Source organism: Suncus etruscus, chromosome 17 (genome assembly GCF_024139225.1).
Source record: "Suncus etruscus isolate mSunEtr1 chromosome 17, mSunEtr1.pri.cur, whole genome shotgun sequence".
Lineage (NCBI taxonomy): Eukaryota > Metazoa > Chordata > Mammalia > Eulipotyphla > Soricidae > Suncus > Suncus etruscus.
Genome location: NC_064864.1, coordinates 58,691,071 through 58,705,709, shown reverse-complemented (window position 1 = coordinate 58,705,709; position 14,639 = coordinate 58,691,071). Strand labels below are relative to the sequence as shown.

The 14,639-nt window shown below is 46.2% G+C and overlaps 1 protein-coding gene across 1 annotated transcript in view; it reads right to left on the bottom strand.

The window, feature by feature from the left end:
- Window positions 1-8,665, bottom strand: part of ACSL5 (acyl-CoA synthetase long chain family member 5) — a 65,538-nt gene extending 56,873 nt beyond the window's left edge. Inside the window, exon 1 of the mRNA XM_049764446.1 lies at window positions 8,508-8,665. The gene's annotated coding sequence lies outside the window, so the exon portion shown is untranslated. The remainder of the gene's footprint in view (window positions 1-8,507) is intronic.
- Window positions 8,666-14,639: the final 5,974 nt, after the last annotated feature.

Genomic DNA, 14,639 nt, shown 5'->3' with positions numbered 1-14,639 from the left:
AGTATTTTTATGAAGAGATCAAGAAGATGCTAAGTAAAATGGGAGAAGGGGTTTCCTAGGTGTGTGCTAAGAGGCAGAGTATAGTGCAGGTCTTAAAGAGGGACATTGTGGGGGTCAATTTCCACATTTAAAAAATTGGGTGGGCTGGGGCCAGAGAGATAGCATGGAGGTAAGGCGTTTGCCTTTCATGCGGAAGATCATCGGTTCGAATCCCAGCGTCCCATATGGTCCCTTGAGCCTGCCAGGAGCGATTTCTGAGTGTGGAGCCAGGAGTAACCCCTGAGCACTACCAGGTGTGACCCCAAAACCAAAAAAAAAATTGGGTGGGGGGCCGGAGAGATAGCATAGCGGCATTTGCCTTGCAAGCAGCTGATCCAGGACCTAAGGTGGTTATGGTCTCCCGTGCCTACCAGGAGCTATTTCTGAGCAGACAGCGAGGAGTAACCCCTGAGCACCGCTGGGTATGGCCCCAAAACAATTAAAAACAAAAAAACAAAACAAAACAAAAAAACAACAACAAAAAGAGAAAATTGGGTGGGGAGGTAAGAAGAATGACTGAGTTTGGAATGTGGTATATAGACTCATATGTAGATGTGTAGACCAGTTCAGCTATTGAAACCACAGAATCTTGCAGAGATCAGGCCTTGGCCACTTGAGCTAAAATATGTTGAACTGGCAAGTCCTTGTTAAGATAAATATCAAAATCCTCTGAAGGCAGCCCAGGTTTGTGATTGAGCCATTGCTAGGCAGGTAGGAGTCACTAATGAATCCCGCTGGAGCTCAGGTTGGCACTGTCAACCTTGATCTCCCACTGTGCTTCCAACAAATAGAGTTCAGCTGCCCTTTCCTGAGCAAAACTCTTCCTGGGCTCACTCTTGGCAACAATATCCCAGACCAGTTGCTGACCAAGTGGATCAAGAGGAAACTGAGGTCAGAAGTCCACTGGGCATGATAAGAGAATCTATATAGGAAAGATAGAGCGGACAAAGTGCTCAGTGTCCGTCACCATTCCAGGATCAAGACTTGATGCAAGAGATTGTGCAAGAAGCCTACCTGCCTAGATGTCTCCAGCATCAGCCCTCACACCACTGCTGTCGGGCCAATGACCAGAGGTCACCTGATACAAAGTGCAAACAACACTGCTTTGTGGCATAGTCTCCTCCTTCAAGGCCCCTGGAGTTAGAGCAACAATTCCACCACTAACCCACTGTGTGAACTTGACAACTACTAATCACACTGAGCTTCATTTTCTCTCAGATGCAGTCACAGGGACAAGGCATTCACTTTACTTTGAAGAGAATTTCTCAATCACTGCTGAGTAAACAGCAGTGCCCAGGAAAGACTAACTCCCTCTCTCTCCACCTCCTAAAGTTGTTTGCCTCTGGCCCATATCATGTGTTCTATTTTAACATTCCCAAAAAAGAAAGATGCTCATGGTCTACATGCTATAAGTGCTCTTTATTATAAACCAAGGCCCATTTCTTTTTTGGTCAATGATTTCTAGCATGCTGAGTGCTGTTCTCTGACTCAGCCCTTTTCTCCACAGCACACCCATGACAAGACACTCGATTCCCAACCAACGGGAGAATGCTCTATGGATCCCCAGAGATCTCTTTATTTCTCTCCTGACAGGAGGCCATCCATGCCGTGAGCACAGCAGACCAAAGAAGCCTCATTTTTAACACTCATGAATCTATTCAAACCACTTGAACAGGGATCCCTGAACACACGGGGCTCTTTGCCAGGAGCACCAACGAGGGAGAATCCATCTGTGAGCTCAGAACTCAGTCATGGGGAGGAACAAACCAGGATATGCTTATAGCATAGCCTTGTGAGAGGAGTGATGACTGAATTCTGGATTTTGAGGAGTAGGTCACCCACTGATAAACTGCCAGGCACAGGTCACTTCAGGCAGCAGCCCCTGGGTGTGCCCACACATAGGCTGGCTGAACTTACAAGATGGGAACAGAAATGGCTTTCAGGATTTCTAGAAAATTGCCAATACCCTATTTTGGGGACTCACATGTCTAGAGATAATGGAGGGAGATTTATGGGGATGTGATTAGTTCAACAGGAAAACAACCCTTTAAAACAGTACAGTTGGTGTGACCTCCCCACCAAAATAAAATAAAATAAAATAAAATAAAATAAAACAGTACAGTTGGGGCCAGAGTGATAGCACAGTGGGTAAGGCATTTGCCTTGTACATGGCCAATTTTAATTCCCAGCATCCCATTTGGTCCTCTGAGCTTGCCAGGAGTGATTTCTGAGCTTAGAGCCAGGAGTAACCCCTGAGTGCCACCAGGTATGGCTGAGAAACCAAAATAAATAAAATAGTACATGGGGTCAGAGAGATAGCATGGAGGTAAGGCATTTGCCTTGCATACAGAAGACGGTGGTTCAAATCCCGGTGTTCCATATGGTCCCCCAAGCCTGCCAGGAGCGATTTCTGAGTATAGAGCCAGGAGTAACCCCTGAGCACAGCCGGGTGTGACCTCCCTCCCCCCCAAAAAAAAGTACAGTAATACTAAATACATGCAAGGTGGTTTGTGGAAGTGGCAGGGCAGGAGTTGGGGGTAAAGGGAGACCCATATCTAGTGGTGCCTGGGGGTTACCATACTTCAGTTTATTGGGGATTGAACCGGGATCAGCTCAAGAAGAATATTTTAACAGTTATGCTATCTCTCTAACCTCCATCACAGCAGTAGGCCCCACCTCTACCAATCTAATTCCAAAGTACTTGGATTATCAGGTCCCACAGATAAACCCTGAACTTGTAAATGATTCCTCTCCATTCCTTCTCCCCCCTCACACATATACAAACCCCATCTCTGGCAACTGTCACTTTCTGGCTCTCTGTGGGAGGGATTTCCAGAGAGATGTCTTTGTTTCTAGTTCTCTGACCTATCCCCTAGATTGAAGTTGAAGTTCAATGCACCTTCAGAGTAAAATGAGCCAGAGTTCACATTCCCAACTCCAATCTTTTTTTTTTTTTTTTTTTTTGGTTTTTGGGCCAGACCTGGTGACGCTCAGGGATTACTCCTGGCTTTGCACTCAGAAATCGTTCCTGGCAGGTAGAGCATTTGCCTTGCATGCAGAAGGATGGTGGTTTGAATCCCGGCATCCCATATGGTCCCCCATGCCTGCCAGGAGCGATTTCTGAGCGTAGAGCCAGGAGTAACCCCTGAACGCTGCCGGGTGTGACCCAAAAACCAAAAGAAAAAAAAATCACGCCTGGTTTGGCTTAGAGGACCATATGGGATGTTGGGGTATTGAACCCAGATCCGTCCTGGGTTAGCCTCGTGCAAGGTAAACGCCCTACCACTTGCACCATCACTCCCACTCCCCCACTCCAATTCTTTCCTAGGAGTCCAGTTTCTCTGTTTCTGAGCTCTCAAATTTCTCCCCCTATGAAATTCAGTATTTGCGCCATAGAATTGTCCTAAAGATCAAGAGATAAAAGGCCCATAATACAGTTAGTGTAGGCTGCCCAATAGAAACGAATACCTGAATGGCAGCTGTAGTGTATGCGGTTCTAGAAATATGTCCACGAAGTGGGACTCAAAATGTGATCCAGTTCCAAACATGAACTATCACTTATTTATCTACCTACTTATCAATCTATGTACCTATTTTCTACCTATCTCTGCGAATTGTGTCTTAGGTAACAGGGTTGTAAAGTGTTACATTTACAGCACTGATCTACAAAGTTACTATAGTTCACCACCATTCAGAACCTCCAGGCTTCACTTCTATTCCACCTCTCCTTTCCCATGACCTCTCCTTTCACTACTACAACCCAAGACCAAGATATTTTCTGGCTCCATGTTCTCTCTTCCCATGTCTTGTTTCTTTCTGTCACAGATGACTGAGAACTAGTATTTTTGTTTTGTTTTGTTTTTGGGTCACACCCGGCAGTGCTCAGTGGTTACTCCTGGCTCTATGCTCAGAAATCGCCTCTGGCAGGCACAGGGGACCAGGTGGGATGCCAGGATTCGAACCACCGTCCTTCTGCATGAGAGGCAAACACCTTCATACTCTCTCACGGGCCCTTAACTGGCTGCTTTGTGACCTTGGAAAAGTCAGACTCTCAGTCAGAGAATGGTGTAACCTGGTTATTGTCTGAAATGCAAAGAACCTATTTGGAGAAGTGCTTCATTGGTTTCACCTTCTCTCACTCCATCCTTCTCTCGCTATATCCATCTCTTCCCTTTCTCTATTCCTCCCAGACCCTCCCCATTTCCCCAATACCCAGCATTCCTGAGAAATAAAGCATTCTCTCTTTTATACTTAGCACTCCTAGCTTGGTCTGATGGTGTTTGTAAATTACACAAGTTACATTACTTGCTTTGAGTTCTGTTATGCCTTGCAAAAAAGTCTCATCCTTTCCCACATCTTGGGTTACTGGTTTTATTCAGCCTGTCCCACTAGCATTTGGAACATTTATTTAGGTTAATTTTTTTTCTTTTACTGTACTAGGCACACAAAAATCATGTCTTTAAGATATTATTTTTAAAAACTTTTTGAGGGGAGGGGCTAGAGATAGCATGGAGGTATGGTGTTTGCCTTGCATGCAGAAGGATGGTGGTTTGAATCTCGGCATCCCATATGATCCCCTGAGTCTGCCAGGAGCGATTTCTGAGCGTAGAGCCAGGAGTAACTGCTGAGCACTGCCGGGTGTGACTCAAAAACCAAAAAATAAAATAAAATAAATGGGGGGCCACACCCAACAATACTCAGGGATTATTCCTGGCTCTGAGCTCAGGAATCACATTGAGTGGAGCTCAGGGGGCTTTATGGGGTGCCCAGGATCAAATCAGGAGCATGTGCAAGCAAATGCCTTACCCTTTTTTTTTTAATATGTTTGGCCCCATGCTGATGCTATTTTTACATCACACCTTCAAGCCTAGTTTGTGTCTGCTTACATATTTGTTAGAGGGGTATCATGGAGTGACCCTGTGGGTCCCCAGGCATGAAGGAAGAAATAGCCAAAGTTTTTCTTTCTTTCACTGTCACTCTTATTGATTGTGGGGGTGGGGATCGAAGTTAGGTTTGATATTTGCTCTCCCAGAATCCATTCCGAGCCCTTGCTTAAAAAATGTCTTTTATAGGGGCTGGAGAGATAGCATGGAGGTAAAGCATTTGCGTTGGATGCACAAGGACAGTGGTTCGAATCCTGGCATCCCATATGTCCCCCGAGCCTGCCAGGAGCGATTTCTGAGCGTAGAGCCAGGAGTCACCCCCTGAGCGCTACCAGGTGTGACCCAACATTGCCCCCCCCTCCCCATGTCTTTTATAAGGCCTCTGCCTTTGGGAAAAGCTAACAGACACCTCCAGGTTGGAGCTAGTTTCAATCCTACAGTTAAAACTTCCCAAACACTGGAATCTCCACCCTACCCAAGGTTCCCAGACACAACCCTGTGACCCCCTTCCCTGAATTCGACCTCCAAGTTCACCTTCCTTTCCATCTGCGGCCTTCACCCTTACAATTGACCCAGCTGCTTACAGAGACAACTGTGCCAGCTACTGTGGGTCAGCTCTGACCCTAGAAAGATCCAGAATCCACCAGTGCACGTGAAGTAATCCTCAGGCCAGTTACAAAGACGAAGGCCCACAAAGAAGCATCCTTGACTGGGGCTCACACGGATGAGAGGGGCAGGACGACAAGATCCCAAGGGGCCCCCAGGCCAGCCCCTGATCCCTCCTGCTTGTTCTTTGATGAGTAAGCAGGGAATACAGCAAGCTGGATCCCGCTCACAAGCCCACCCTGGCTAAGCCCCACCCTCCAGAAGAAATTCTTACCCTGTGTGGGGGCCGCATCTCTTGGTGCTTCCAGCCAACAAGGCCACCTGGCTCCCAGTTCTTCCTGGTCTCCCCACCCTCAAAGTCCCTGCCTCCTGCCCCTTACCCCCGTTTCCTGAAGGGACAGGCTGGCTCCAGAGCACCCATGCATGCCAGGGGCCTCAGCCTGAGCGTGCTGTCCTGCCCTGCCTGAGCTGGCCCCAGTCAGGACATGGCCCGCTGGCTAACGTGCTCGTTCAAGGACTCCACTTCCTGGTTTTGCTTTCACAACTGAAAGTGGAAGCAGCTTCTGACCAGAGGCGAAAAGCCGCCAGTTCCTCTGGCTGGTTTTCAAAGCCTTTAACCCCAGCCCCTTAGGGCTGAAACCAAAGCCAGCTGTCATCACAACCCTGGTTCTTCTCTCCCTGATGCCACACCTTCAGAGCAAGGCAGGGGCCCCTCCCCCCTTTTCCTCTACTCTAGAACTGACCTGAGGGGACCCTCAGATCAGAGCCCAGGCAGCTTCTGGGCAGGATTCCCAGGACAGGCTAGTCCAGCTAGTGGCCACCTGAGCGCTCATGTTCACCCCAGGCTCAACACAACCGGACACTGCTGCCCTGGCAGCTTGTCGCCTCTTTCCCAGCCTCAGTGACCTTGTCTCCCCAATAAGCAGGCATACAGAGACCCTCACAGGAACCAGGGTCAAGGACTCACTGCCCTATCTGACCCACCAGACATAAAACACAAATTCCAGGGCCTTCCTGAACTTTCAGAGTCAAAGGGAAACATTTGAGTACCTCAGGAATACTCCTAAGCTCACAAACTCAGCTGTTAGAATGATCCACACTTGGTGTCCCTAGAAAACTTCCCCTGCAGATGCAAGATTGAGTGAAAAAGGCAAACAAGGTCTATGAAAGTTGTGGGGGGCTGGAGAGATAGCATGGAGGTAGGGCGTTTGCCTTTCATGCAGAAGGACGGTGGTTCGAATCCCGGCATTCCATATGGTCCCCCGAGCCTGCCAGGAGTGATTTCTGAGCGTAGAACCAGGAATAACCCCTGAGCGCTGCCGGGTGTGACCCAAAAACAAAACAAAAAAAAAAAAGAAAGTTGTGGGGAGTTCTGTTTGTTTTGGTTTGGGGCCACATATAGCTGTGCATAGGGATAACTCCTGGCTCTGTGCTCAGGAATCATTCATTTAGCTCTTTGCTAAAGAGCGAAGGTATAAAAGTTCCCTAAAAACAATAAGGTAAACGAAGTCAGAATCTTCAAGAACATGAGAACAGATGCATCTCCCCTCCCAGGAGCCATCTTAGATAGGGCAGAAAGATGAAGTCTTGTTATTCTATCCTCTGGACCATCTCTTGCCAGAAGAAACTTGGTTTTAGGAGCTCATCTCCCCAACCATTCCCTTTCTACAGCAGAGAGCAAGGGGTGCAGAATTGGAGCCCAAATTCAAGAACTCTAATGACCTGGCTTCCCCACTGGGTGCTGCTTTCTGTTGTCAACAAAGTGCCCAGAATCAGAAGATGAGCTTTACAGGAGCCAGAGGAAAAGTACAGTGGGAAAGACACCCCTTTGACTGTGGCCATCCTAGATTTGATCGCTGAATCCCATTTGTTCCCCCAATTCCCTCTAGGAGAGATTCCTGAGCACAGAGTATGGAGCAAGCCCCGAGCACTGCCAGGTATGACTTCAAAACAAATTTGAGGAAAAAAAAAAAAAGATGAACTTTGCTTTCCTTTTTCTTAACCTGTTCTTTCCTCCCTTCCTGGTTCCTTATCCCTCCCCCTCCTCTCCATCCTCTTCCCTCCAGGATGAAATACCCAAGTTCACGATCTAAGTCATTCTCAAGTTCTAGCAGAGCTGTATTTCTGTGCAATTCTCTGTGCACTAGTAATAACCCAAAATTTGAGGGACCAGCAGAAGTTTATGGCGACACCCACCCAGCATCTGGGGCAGGCTGTGCAGACATAATCAGGATTCAAATCCTTACTGCTCTGCCCCAGTCCCAGAACTCATGTCCTGCCCTTGACTGGCCTCAGGACCCAGTTATTCACTTCTGAAATGAAAAGAGTTCACTGCCTGGTAGGGGGTGGTGTAAGGAGAACTGACTCTTAGCAGAAACGTCAGTTCAGGGGTCCCTTCACTTCTGCATACCATCAGGAACAGATGAAGAACCTTTCTTTGTTTTGTTTTGTTCTGGGGCCACATCTGGTAAGGTTTAGGGTTTACTCTTGGCATAGATTATTCATGGCAATGCTCAGAGGACCCTATGTAGAGCCAGAGATCAAAGCAGGATTAAGTGAATTAGAGCAAATCCTTACCTGTTTGTTGTCTTATCTCTCTGGCCCTTGAACCTTTCTTCCCCAACCCTTACCAAAATTTCTGAATGAAAGAAGCAAATCTACATCCTGGCCTTGACCGTAATCTAAAAAGTTTGTCCATTTGGGTAGCATTCAGAAGGAGCCACCTTCTCTTTCTGTTCTCTGTCCCACCAGCATTTAGACAGTAGTTAAATAGCTTCTCTCCAGTTGACTTTTTTTTTTTTTGCCTCCCACTTGAGTTGGATTACTCAACCTAATATATTGTCACATTGTCCAGTAGCTTTAGATAAAAAGATACCCATGTCCCACATTCTCCTGCACACACCACCTCCATCACCTCCATCTCCAAGGCCCCGTAGGTAGAAGGAGTAAGGATACAGCAAGTCTGGTCTGGTCTCTTACCTTGTAAGAACACGCTCGCTTTCTGGGTCCAGGAAACCTGCTGCTCACAGTTGCCTGTCCTGGTTCAGTGCCACATTCAGGCCCCTCTGCCTTTTCTACAATTCTTAGGATAGGAACACACCTGAAGTCTATGCCTTCCGTCCTAAGAGTGGCCAGCAAGCTCCCCTGGAACCTTTGAACCTGTTGCAACAGAGGTTCAAAGGTGGATGATACCTGTTCAAACACTCGTAGTAACCTCCAACAATGAGAAGTGTAGAATTTGGCAAAAGGTTAAAGCAGGAGATCGTTATGCAATGGACTGAAGAGGAAAGAAAAAAAGAAGGCAGTGCTTAGCTCAGAAGCTAACATTTAATAAGCAGAAAGAACCTTTCACCAGGCCCACACCACAAGGGAGGGGCAGAGAGAGAATTTTATATCTGCTTTCTTCACCCTGGCAAAATTCTTAAAATTGTAATATTTAAAAAGAAAAAAAGTCCAGTTATCAAAAAAGAAAATGGTACTTCTTGCAAAATGTTGCCCCACCAAATAATCACAGATCTAATTTGAAGTGCAGATAGGGATAAATTGGCCCCAGAAGATCAGGCGGCTTCCTGAAGGGGTCTGTAATCCAGGTAGCATTAAAATATCTTCACAACAATGGTGCATACGTAAGCACGTAAGCACTCCAAATTCTAGAGTGCAGACTGAGGGACAGCCTGCACTGTCCACAGCCATGGGCCTTTGAAGAGGTGCTCATTGCGTCACTCTAAGCCTCTTTCTTTTGATGTCACTGGCCTCCCTACTTGATTCCAAAATCTGCAAGCCCACGATATATCATTACTAAACCAAGTGACCAAGTGAAGTATTGTAGGTCAGAGAGTCCCAGGAGACTCTTCTTTTCTGTTTTCCAGGTGAGGCCATGAAGATCTTTTTCAGGGGAACAAAACCAGCATCAAACAATTAATAATTGAGTGCAGACACAACCAGGGCCTCAACCCATGCAAGATTTTCTATCCCTCGACAAGTGACTTTGTTGTTAGAACTTATTTAATCACCAGCAAGCTAACATGCTTGAACCCATTCTGGGTACTGGGCCTGCAAAATTTCATGGAACCACAGTAGTTATTCTTAGTGTATTTGTGCAGATGGCCAATATCAAAATCAGAAGCCAATACCACTTCCTGCTGACTGCTGCATAGAAGAAGCACTCTTACAATAGACTTTTTTTTTCTAGATCAGCAGGCGGTCTTAGATGCATGAATTATTGCTGCAGCGCCCTTTTTCTGCCTCAGTAAAAAAAAAAGCATCTAAGAACTGACTAATAAAAATAGGTTTTAGTGGGAAGTGATCCTTTTGGTTTGTTTCATGCTACATTAAGTGGCAACCCTCTGACATCTTCTGATGCCCCTAAAATTGAGTGAGGGTCACCTTTTTTGCTTTGTTTTGTTTTTGAGCCACACCTGGTGTGTGCAGGATTATTCCTGCAGGTGTGCAGGAATTATTCCTGGTTTTGCACTTAGAAATCTCTTCTGGCTCAGGGGACCATATGGGATCGAACCTGGGTTTGTCTCAGGTGGGCAGTGTGCAAGGTAAAAACCTTACCTCTGTGCTATCACTCTGGCCACAGAATTACCTTTCTTGGAAGTACTTGCAATCCCAAAGACTACTGGACTTGCCCTCAGAATGTTGGTAGGTTTGTAGTTAGTGTTTAAACTTCTGCATAAATCACATTCCAGGTGGTGTAGGTACCCACAGTGGAAGATGCTGTAACTGCACCACTGCCCTCTCTTTTCCAAGAAGCTCACTACTTGACAGGTAAAAAGGATCGTATTTGGGGCAAACTTGGTTCAAGTCTCTGGAGGTCAGCTAGATACCTTTTACACCAAGTAAACATATTTTTGTGCTCGAAACAAAAGTTGTTTCACAAGACCAGTGGGAAGGAAGGCCCCAAGGAGGATTTGAACCAATGCAAGAGTTTCTGCAATTCACTGTCCCATTTATATTCATGATGATCAGAGCTGCCCTGTTAGAGAAGCCAGGTGGGCCTCTGTGTGGGAGAAGAGAGTGACATCATCTGACCCAGCATCTTATTCTTTTTTTTTATTCTTTTATTCTTATTCTTTTTTTTTCTTTTCCTTTTTTTTTTTTTTTTGGTTTTTGGGCCATACCCTGTGGTGACACTCAAGGGTTATTCCTGGCTATGTGCTCAGAAATCACTCCTGGCAGGCTCAAGGGACCATATGGGATGCTGGAAATTGAACCTACGTCCATCCTGGGCTGGTCACATGCAAGGCAAATACTCTACTGCTGTGCTATCTCTCCAGCTTGCAATTCACATTTAGAATCCAATGTTTTTGGATCATTTGCAGGTGAGGTGCTAGAGGTATGAAGTAGCCTGGACCAATCATCATAATATACAATGTTTTCTCTCTCTCTCTCTCTCTCTTTCTCTCTCTCTCTCTCCCTCCCTCTCTTTCTCTCCCTCCCTCCCTCCCTCCCTCCCTCCCTCTCTTCCCTCTCTCTCTCTTTCACACACACACACACACACACACACACACACACACACACACACACACACACACACACACACACACACACACACACAGAGCAGGTTGAATATCTCTCCCCTATTCTAGGTAACAGTTCTAGAAGACTAGAAACTAGAAGGCAACATTCCAGAATAGCCTAGAAACAGTTAAAGGTAAATCTGAGCATAGGAACTGACAGCTGAAATCAGGTTTCCACCTATTTTCTTTTTAATTGTCAGTGCATGGAGGCCACACATCACTGGGGTTAAAACCTAGGGCCTCATCTATGCAAAGCCCTGTGCTCCCAACACTATTCTCAGTCCCCCTTCCCCTCCATGTTTTTTTGTTTTGTTTTGTTTTGTTTTTGGGCCACACCCGGCGGTGCTCATGAGTTACTCCTGGCTGTCTGCTCAGAAATAGCTCCTGGCAGGCATGGGGGACCATATGGGACACCGGGATTCGAACCAACCACCTTCGGTCCTGGATCGGCTGCTTGCAAGGCAAACGCCACTGTGCTATCTCTCCGGGCCCCCTTCCATGTTTTAATAACAGGAAAAGACAGACCTTAAGGTTTAACACTTAGCAAAGTCCCACAGACCTGTTAATGCTCTTCCCATTTCACTCAAGGCCTCTAGCTGATCTCTGAGCTAGCATCAGAAGGTTAAGTTGGGTGAGAAAAGTGAAGAAATCCCAGCAAGTGCCTTCTGGGGGCCTGGCCTTGGGATAAGCACTTCATTTGGCTCTTGCAAGTTTACTGTGACTTGTTCAAGTGAGAAAATAGTTGCTTCAATAAAGGAGAGCATCTTTCCTTGATCTCATGGCTTGATCAAGAGGTGGTGGCAGGATGAAACATTATTTTAAAAGAAAATTCCAGGCTATTTTTCAAACAAGTGATTTACATCTTATTATTTTTAATTGTTTTGTTTTTGGTTTTTGTTGTTGTTGTTTTTTGGATTTTGGGCCACACCTGAGCAGTAATGCTCAGGGGTTATTCCTGGCTATGTGCTCAGAAATAGATGCTGGCTTGGGGGACCTTATGGGATGCTGGGGGATCGAACTGAGGTTTGTCCTAGGCTAGTGTAGGCAAGGCAGATAGATGCCTTACCACTTGTGCCACAGCACCGGCCCTATACATCTTAGTATTTTTTTCAAGGGGGGGGTGTTGGGTTTTTGGGCCACACCTGGTGGTGCTCAGGAGATACTCCTGGCTATCTGCTCAGAAATAGCTCCTGGCAGGCACAGGGGACCATATAGGACGCCGGGATTCGAACCAACCAATCCAGGTCCTGGATCCGCTGCTTGCAAGGCAAACGCCGCTGTGCTATCTCTTCCGCCCCCATCTTAGTATTTTTAAAGGAGCCCCCCCACTTTTTTATTTTAAAAGGCGTTCCCTTTAAGGGAGTTAATAACAAAGCAGATCTTAGACCAGGTTGGGAGGTGATGGGGGCCATGAATCTGTTAGGATCCCAGTATTTGTTAAGTCTTTTTTTTTTTTTTTTTTAGTTTTTCGGGCCACATCCGTTTGATGCTCAGGGGTTATTCCTGGCTAAGCACTCAGAAATTGCCCCTGGCTTGGGGGGACCATATGGGATGCAGGGGATCGAACCGCGATCCTTCCTTGGCTAGCGCTTGCAAGGCAGACACCTTACCTCTAGCGCCACCTCACCGGCCCTTTGATAAATGTCTTAAGGGGGAATGTTTGCAGATTCCAAATCTTGCTGAATCTAAGCAAGTCCTTTCTAAGAAAAGTGGGATTCTCCTTTTAATAAAGCTCGTCCTCGGAATCCAAAAGACTCATCTAAGAATAATACTACTTAAGAATGCTTGAATTGGGGCCGGGTGGTGGCGCTAAAGGTAAGGTGCCTGCCTTGCCTGCGCTAGCCTTGGACGGACCGCGGTTCGATCCCCCGGTGTCCCATATGGTCCCCCAAGCCAGGAGCAACTTCTGAGCACATAGCCAGGAGTAACCCCTGAGCGTTACCGGGTGTGGCCCCCCCCAAAAAAAAGAATGCTTGAATTATTTGTAACCATGGTGCTAAATAAAGATATTATAAAATATAAAGGGGCTGGAGAGAGAGCACAACGGTAGGGCATTTGCCTTGCAAGAAGCTGATTCAGGATGAATGGTGGCTCGAATCCCGGCATCCCATATGGTCCCCTGAGCCTGCCAGGAGTGATTTCTGAATGCAGAGCCAAGAGTAACCCTGAGAGCTGTTGGGTGTAACAAACCAAAATAGTAATAATAATAATAATAATAATAATAATAATAATAATAAAGAGGGGCCGGAGAGATAGCACAGTGGTGGGGTGTTTGCCTTGCACACAGCTAATTCGAACAGAGGTGGTTTGAATCTCAGCATCCCATATGGTCCCCTGTGCCTGCCAGGAGCGACTTCTGAGTGCAGAACTAGGAATAACCCCTGAGCGCTGCCGAGTGTGACCCAAAAACCAAAAAAATAAAATAAAAAATAAAAAAATAAAAAGAATGCTTGGATTTTGATTACTAAGCAATGGCTCTTTTAAGTATTGCAGGGTGAATAGAGTGATGAAGATGGTCCAGGAGTGATAGCACAGTGGTGGGGCATTTACCTTGTATGTGGCCGACTCAGATTTGATTTCTGGTAGCCCATATGGTCCCTGAGCCTGCCAGGAGTGATTTATTGAGCTCAGAGCCAGGAATAATGCCGGAGTACCACTGGGTGTGGGCAAAAAAAAAAAAATGAATACAAAAACAAAAATAAGAGCTATGAAGAGAAGATCTATCTGGAATAGCTGAGACATGAGCAATACCTGTTTGGAAAGAATTTTGGGCTGCTTTGGTAGCTAAGTCAAGTCTTTAGAAGTCAGACAACCTAACCAAGAAGCCAGAGAAGCACTCCTAGGACTAGAGATCGAATTCATGCTTGTTAGCATCCTTTGAACCCTCTCTTAATCACATTACACACATACTAATGAAGAGTCAGAGAGAGAGAGATGTGAGAGAGAGAGAGAGAGAGAGAGAGAGAGAGAGAGAGAGAGAGAGAGAGAGAGAGAGAGAGAATGAGAGAGATATACAGCAAGATCTCTCTAGAGCCTGCCATGCAGCAAGACAGAGGTGGTGGCAGCAAACAGTAGAAAGAAAGAGCTGAGGTGGACTGACCTTTAGCTTCCCACATGGCAGAGCTGACTTTGAAGTTTACCCTTTTACTGCGATGTGACTAGGAAGGGGCAAAGTTCCTTAAGCCCTCTCTTAACAAGGATGTCATAATTGGCCATTCCAATGATCAGAATTCCATACCCACCTTTGGTTTGGTTATCTGATATTTCAGAAGACTAATGGTACTCAAAGTGCACCTTGCTGAGTAGCAATCTCAGCTTTTCCTGCCTGCTGTTCTCTGGAGAAGGTGCCTTCCACAATCCTGAGTATGAGCCTTACCGAGCACTTCCCATGTGGCTACATCCAATAAAGCTTGGTCTGCAACATCTCAATTAATCAATTAATCTGACAGGAATCAAAAGAGGCTTTTTTTGCAAGGAGAGGAAAGGTTAAGAGAGATCAAGTAGCTTGCCTGAGGCAAGTAGCTAACAGTTGGCAGAAAGTAAAATTCTTTGCTCCAAGACCCAAGAACATATGTGTGATTAAGTT